We start from the raw sequence: 8214 nt of genomic DNA, 5'->3' as shown, positions 1-8214 counted from the left end.
GAAATTCCGCGATGGTTTGGGATCCAATCGGTGGCTCACAAAGCAATCTACTATAGAAGGCCGCTAGCTCACAATAATCACTCCACATCACAACAATCACTCCACAGAACACACTATACACAAAATATACTCAGACAATACATAGATATATGTGTATATAATATATACACAGAAACAATAATATTCAGAATCTCTCACATATTCCTGGCTCTTCCTTGAGGGAGACAAGCCACCATAGAGAATACACAACACAAATCACTTTTGATACTTTTATTCATCATCACAGCTAGAAATATATAAGAAAGAAATCACTGATTTCGATACAAACAGATCACTATTACAACTCACACATTGGAAACAACACTGACTCCTCGTAGCTCCTAGTAACAACTACACATGACATGGAAGCATTATTTCCAACACTAAACATTTTAGGAAATAGATTTGTATATATGATATATTTTCAAACAGAAAGATTAGTTACCTTAATAATTAAAAACTCTTGACTTTGATCTGCATTTGCACCAATGAATGTGTATCTCGTTCCCTTTCCTTTGTTGAGGCCAATTGTCAAAATGGTATCATGTATCCTTACAGTGTTGTTTGTGTCTCTAACAAGAGCTCTCTTTTCAAGCATATCCAGTTCAGATTGTCCCACAATATTTGCCACTATGTCCTAATCCCATCCACTGATATAGAAGCAGATGTCCAGAAATGGATCCTTGCATATTTAAGGGACATTGTTAAATGAAAAGACATAGCGATCTATATTCCCAAAAGGTTGACCTTTCAATTTTTCTTCATCTTCCATCACTATATGAAAAGCTTTCAGTTTGTCATCATCGGAACGTATGAATCCTGCTACCAGTGTCAACAATTTTGGAACTCCATCGCATGTCTTTACTATCTGCTTCATTTGGGTTTCATTCATGTCATCCCCATCCATTTCTTTCCTCAAAAGATTCATGGCCTCTATTTCGGAAAGGCATTTTGTAACATACACTTTCTTTTCCATTCTGCACCCTGTACATTCATTTGTGTCTCTTGCAGTAATAAGTAATCTCAAATTTTTTGCAGATTTCATGTCCCTAAGCAAAATTTGTTCTAGACAGTCTCCGTGCACAACATTGTTGATGGGCCTCTAAATTAGACATAAATTAAGGCCCATACCTCTAAATTAAAACATAAATTAAGGCATGCGACCATTCTTCAGCACATTAAACCTATCTTTCTGCGTTAGATAATGTATTTTAAACTTTAATATATTCACTAGGAAGGTTTATGAATAATTGCATATTTGTGCTTAATATTATTTATTTTTGTAGAATATTATGAGAATATTACGCAGATTATGAAGATTTGGAGGAAAAGATAATTTAGGGACTTGTTCCCTCCTACAGGAGGATCAATAATAAATAATAAATCAACAAGATATTATGGAATTATGGCACAGATTGTGGAACTCCAATGATTGAAAAAATCTAGAAATGTATTCCACTAATCAAGGGACCAGATAGACTAATCAAGGGATTTTGGTGGGGAGATTTTCATTGGAGTTCTTATGGAAAGAACTCATATTTTTGCAGCTTCATTGTATTTTCTTGCAGGGATGTAATTCTATTGATGAAAATAATGAAGATTGTTGTCATGTTCAGGTTCTAAATCTTGTTCTCCTCAATAGTTCTCTGAATTTCCTTGGGCTTGGCCATCCCAAAAACCTCAGAGCCCTTTTGTATCATTTTCTTTCTTTCTTTTCACTGTTTATTCACATGCATCTTTAGTTTTTATTTCTATTTTTGCATTTAGTATTAATGATTTCTTGTTGTAGGATTGAGTTAAATGGTTTATGTAAGTTCTTTTGCAAGATCACAAGCATTATTTCATCCTTGGAAAAGCTTTGGAAGTTCATAGTAATCATTGAGCTGTTTGGATTAGTCTTCTTATTCCCAAATCTAGATTGTTGGACCTCCTTTTTAGCAAAGAACAGTAAATTTTTGCTATTTTTTAGAGCATGCTAACAAGTTTCAATCGAGTTGGTTCCATTTGCATTAGATCACAAAAACATTCTAGTTCATAACAAAAATTACCCCATTGCATTTGCACTTGATTTGGTTATGCATTTTTTAGATTTACTAGCTCACTAGTTCTCGAATTTTTAGATTTTCGACTAGTAATGTTTTTTTATTTTTTTTATGCATGGGTTAATAGACATCTTTTTGAGTGATTCCACTTGGAATAGGGACCTAAGACATCCTAGTTAATAACGAAATTTGTCCCATCCAATTTGGATTTGATTTTCTTGGTTATTAAATGCTCACCAATTTCATTATTTCACAAGGAAACTTCTCCAAGTTTTTGAGCAAATCCATCCATTTTCCAACTTTGGTTTTGAGTTTTGAAGTGGTCCTGGGCACTTCCTTGCCTCATTCCCTAAGCTTTCCATCACCTCTAACATCTATCATTTTGCTTTCCGCTGTATCCTGTAGGTTTTTAGGGGATCCTGTAGGTTTTTAGTATATCCTATAGGTTTTCCTGTAACGGCCTGTTTTGAGGCCGAATTGAGGGAAAACCTCCAATAAGCCACACAAGGTCACCTAAGGGTCTTCCAAGCCTTCCAACCATCCACCATCATCTCCAAGCCACCTACCACATCACCAAAAGAGATTAGCTTTTACACTCTCACATGAAAAAAGACAAAAAGAAAAATAGAGTTATTTTATTTATTTACACGCACAACGATATAAGGTTTGATGGTTTGAATCTGCATGCTTAGGACAGTAGAATTGCATACATGTTAACTTAGAATTCTTTTGAAGCAAAACCTCTTAGCAGTTAGTTAGAAAATGATGTGTTTTAGCATTTGATTTCAATCTCTTTTCTTATACTTTCTTTCTCTCAATAGGTTAATGTTCTATTTCGAACATTTCATTTTCTGCAATTAGTTTAGGATTTGACTTCAATACATGCATTCCATTACAAGATAAAAATCAGACTTGAATTGAAAAATGAGTTACAGCTCACAGGTGAGTATTGCACCTGGAGACTGCACTCAAACAAAGAGAACTCTCTCCGTACACTCTATTTCATCAAATGAGCAATTACATCATTAAGTACATTACTAGAAATCAAGAAGTTGCAACCAAACTCCTACACTCTAGGAACAAATCCTAAACTAAGGAGATACGTTACAACTTGTGTAACCATTTCTCCATTAATACAAAATAATATTAATTATTTTCAACTCCCCCCCTTAATGGAGAAAGGATTAGCCTTAACTCCTAGCATCCCTCTAAACAATTCAAACTTTACACGCACAAGAGGCTTAGTAAAAATATCAGCCATGTTATCACAAGTTTTACGATATTCAACACATATCTCTTTTCACTGTAGTTTCTCTCGATGAAGCAGAGCTACAATGCTCTGCTTTTTGCTGCTCCATGCTATGACCCCGGATCCAATGCTGAATGCGTAACCTGTGATAGATCTTCGATCATCCAAGTTACCTGCCCAATCAGAATCTGAAAAACCTGCTAGAATAACATCAAAAGTGTCAGTGTACAAAATGCCATAATTACTAGTACCACTAATATACCTCAACACACTTTTTGCTGCAACCCAGTGACTTTCGAGTGGTTTTGACATGAACTGGCTCAACACACTAACAGAGTATGCCAAATCTGGTCTAGTTGTAGTCAGATATATCAAACTACCAACTAGCTGTCTGTACATGGTTGCATCCACCTCTTTAGTACTGTCGTCACTACTCAACTTTAAGTTCTGCTGTAATAGTGTTGCTACTGATTTGCACTGCTCCATTCTGAACCTTTCCAGCAAGCTTCTGGCATACTTCCCTTGAGTAAGAAATATTTGTCCAGAGTCTTTCCATACCTCCAATCCCAAGCAATAATGAAGGTTTCTCAGGTCTTTCCATCTCATACACTTGTGACATTTGATTTCTTTGATCAGATTGTTAGCATTCCCTGTTATGATCATATCATCTACATACAAAGAAATCAAAATAATTTGCCTCTGTTTATTAAACTTGGCATACAGATTTGGATCATTCAAGCTCCTATGAAAGCCATGTTGTACAAAAAATGACTCAATTTTCTCATACCACAACCTGGGTGCCTGTTTTAAACCATAAAGTACCTTTTTCAATTTACATACAAGATGTTCCTGCCCCTTTTTCACAAAACCTTCAGGCTGTACTAAATAAATTTCTTCCTTCAAGTCACCATTCAGAAATGCAGACTTAACATCTAGCTGGTGTAGCTACCATTTGTGTTTTGTTGCTAAGGAAATTAACATTCTAATGGTGTTTAATTTGGCTACAGGAGCAAAGGTGTCATCGAAATCTATTCCCTCTTGCTGTGAGTAACCCTTTGCTACCAGTCTAGCTTTAAGTTTCTCTATACTCCCATCTGCATTTATTTTTGGTTTATACAACCATTTTCATCCTATGGGGGTTTTACATTCAAGCAATTCAACCAAATCCCAAGTATGATTTCTGTTTATTGATTCTATTTCCTCATACATTGCAGCCCTCCATGCATCGGATTCACTTGCTTCCTCATAATTTGCAGGTTCTACAATGTTTAAGAACTTGACATTAATGCATAGTCTTTAAATTTAGAAGGTAATCGAGTATTCCTACTTGATCTCCTTGGTAGGGGACTTACCTCAAATCTGTCTATTTCAGCCTTTTCTGGGCTTGCATTATTGATTACATTTCCTGTTACTTCTTCTTCTTGTTTCTGCTCCTGCTCTTCATCTTCCTCACTGTTTTCTTCCATTAGCAATGGAATGTCCCAATCACTGTTAGAGTCATCCTTTCCTTCTTCAACCTGTTCTAGTTCTAACATTGTAAATTCCCCAGGATTCCCAAGATTGAAAGGACCAACATGTTCGCCCTCCATAAGTCGCATAAGGCCTTCAACCAGATCAGAAACAAACTGGAAATTTCGTGTCTGTTCCCCATTTCCATAGACTGTCAAAGGCTCCTTGCGCAAAGCCTGAGCAACAAAATTACTTGCAACCCGACCATCATCACAGTACATTCGCAGACCGTATGTATTGAAAATTCGAGCAATCCAAACCTCAACATTTGCTCCCATAGTCAGAGTTTCAGCTGTTCTCTTACCCTCATCATAGCAACTGTGGACTCCGATGGGATTAACATTGCCCCAGTAAGCTTCAGTTTGAGGATGTTCAAGAGGATCTCCATAAACCTCACTAGTACTTGTAAGCAGAAAACGTGCCCCAACACGCTTGGCAAGTCTGGATATGTTCAAGATTCCCACATCATTAGTTTTGATAGTCTTCACAGGATTGTGTTTGTAATGCACAGGGGAAGCGGGGCAAGCCAAATGGTAGATCTGATCAACCTCCAACAATAAGGGTTCCACAACATCATGCCTTATCCATTCAAACCTCGGATTGCCAAAATGATGCAAAACATTCTCCTTCCTTCCTGTGAAGAAATTGTCGACAACAATAACACTGTCGCCTCTTGCCATGAGCCTGTCAAGTAGATGACTGCCAACAAAGCCAGCTCCACCCGTCACGACAACTCGCAGGGACTTTCTCTTCAAACCTAGGGGCACTTTAGCCCCTGAATTCACCATCGAACCCGAATGATACTGAGCAAACCGAGAAACAGGAGTCTCATAAACAACCCAATGAGGTTTGTCAGACACAAACCTTCCATTTTCATTAACATTAGAAGCCAAAAAACCAGGCTGAAGGATAAAGAAAATCGATGCGATGGCGATTCCTATCAAAATAAACAGCAGCCGCTGCTCCTTAAGAAAATAATCTACTGGCCTGATAATAGACCACGACTTTTCTGGCTTAAGAGAGTAATCATCACTGTTATTCATATTGGACTGATAAAATTTCTGATCCTCTGATGAATAAGTCTTCAATGAGCCACCACCGGGAAAGTTCGATCTGCTGCCACCAAACAGATCAGAAACTCCAATGCGCCACCACCGGGCAAATCCGATCTGCTACTACCGAACAGATCAGGAACTCCAATGTGCCACCACCGGGCAAATCTGATGTGCTGCCACCGAACAGATCAGGAACTCCAATGCGCCACCACCGGGCAAATCCGATCTGCTGCCACCGAACAAATGAGGAACTCTAATGTGCCACCACCGGGCAAATCTAATCTGCTGCCACCGAGTAGATCAGGAACTCCAATGCGCCACCACCGGGCAACTCCGATCTGCTGCCACCGAACAGATCCAGAACTCCAATGCGCCACCACCGGGAAAATCCGATCTGCTACCACCGAGCAGATCAGGAACTCCAATGCGCCACCACCGGGCAAGTCCGATCTACTGCCACCGAACAGATCAGGAACTCCAATATGCCACCACCGGGCAAATCCGATCTGCTGCCACCGAACAGATCAGGAACTCCAATGCGCCACCACCGGGAAAATCTGATCTGCTGCCACCGAGTAGATCAGGAACTCCAATGCGCCACCACCGGGCAACTCCGATCTGCTGCCACCGAACAGATCTGAAATTTCAAAGTGCCACCACTGGGCAAAGGCTGATCTGCAAAAATTGCAGATTTTCCAAAGAGAAAGAGGCTGGCGCTTCTCGACGGCGAAATACCCGCGCCGAAAACAAAATCGATGCGTCTTACGAAATTGGCGCGATTAAGGCTTGATTTTCCGCGCCAATAGCACTTTTTGGCGCGCTGGTGCGATTATCACTCTCAAAACAATGCCAAATGGCGCGACTGTTCGTTAATAAACAGTGCCAACCCTTTCTTCTGCTAAAAAAATGGCGCGACTGTTCGCGACGAAACCGCGCCAACCCTATTTTCTGCTCAGAGATGATCAGTGATTTGAGATCTGTCTTCAGGTGTTACTGCAGTCCACCTGATTCTACGAATGCTTCTGTACACTCCACTGCCACTACAGTTCTGTAATCAATGATGCATCCTAAAAAAAATTAAGGCTATCCCTACTCTGTGCTCTGATACCAAGATAAAAATCAGACTTGAATTGAAAAAGAAGGAGTTACAGCTCACGGGTGAGTACTGCACTCAAACAAGGAGAACTCCCTCCGTACACTCTACTTCATCAAATGAGCAATTACATCATTAAGTACGTTACTAGAAATCAGGAAGTTGCAACCAAACTCCTGCACTCTAGGAACAAATCCTAAAGTAAGGAGATACGTTACAAATTGTGTAACCATTTTTCCATTAATACAAAATAGTATTAATTATTTTCAACTTTACATCATGACACCAAAAGAAGGACACATTTTATGCTACACATATAGTGTTGATACCTCTTAAGTTTATACGAACCCTGGATTGATAATTAAAATCGGTAGCCTTGAGTGTTGCAACGTTCTTGTTGCAATACCGAAGCTCATCAATTGTCGATATAAATGAATCCAATCTGTTTCTCTAACTTGCGACCAATTTCTCTTTGTCCATCCTCAAATCTTCTAATATTCTCCAACACTGATGCCCAATTTCTTCTTGTCATCGCCATAGGTGCTTTTATGTTCAAATATTTTAATATGCATTTTAGTAGCTCTACTATGTCTGGATTTGATGTTATGTCATCCAATTTGACGATTGAATATTTACAGCCTTCTTTATAAAGTCGTACAAACACAGCATTAGCAAGAACAATTTTTCCAATTTCGCTGAAACCATGCAAGATAACTGCCACTGCATCTGTTTCATTTTCCGAATCTAAAACTTGGATAACTTCATGCAATGGCTCTTCAATTCTGATTGTTTCTGTTGGAGACACGATTGTCGTTACACCAAAACCTTCGGGTGTTAGTAAACAGACACATTGCTAGATTTAAGCACATGCCACGAAACACACGGGGATCGTTGACCTTCTACACAGCCATTAACGGGAAGCCAACAATCTCCCCCCAACGCGAGCCCAGTGTGTTTCGAACTTGAGACTTCTGGGTCTTATACCACTTGTTGGAGGCACGATTGCCGTTACACTAAAACCTACAAGTGTTAGTAAACAAACACATCACTAAATTTAAGTACATGCCACTAAACACACAATGAGCATTGACCTTCTACACCACCATTAACAAGGAGCCAACAGTTTCCACAATAGTGGAATTAGAATTAAAATATATGTATGTCAAACTTCCATATACTAATACTTTCTTTTCAAAAATCAATTGCTTTTACTAGCATGTTCAGGAT

General features: G+C 38.9%; 1 pseudogene; it reads right to left on the bottom strand.

The window, feature by feature from the left end:
• Nucleotides 1-730: 730 nt before the first annotated feature.
• Nucleotides 731-5882, bottom strand: LOC149211052 (UDP-glucuronic acid decarboxylase 2 pseudogene; annotated as a pseudogene).
• Nucleotides 5883-8214: the final 2332 nt, after the last annotated feature.

Source organism: Pinus tabuliformis, chromosome 1_2 (genome assembly GCF_031772625.1).
Source record: "Pinus tabuliformis cultivar Carrire ecotype Pingquan chromosome 1_2, CPIR1, whole genome shotgun sequence".
Taxonomy (NCBI): Eukaryota; Viridiplantae; Streptophyta; class Pinopsida; order Pinales; family Pinaceae; genus Pinus; species Pinus tabuliformis.
This window is presented reverse-complemented; position numbering and strand designations above follow the sequence as displayed.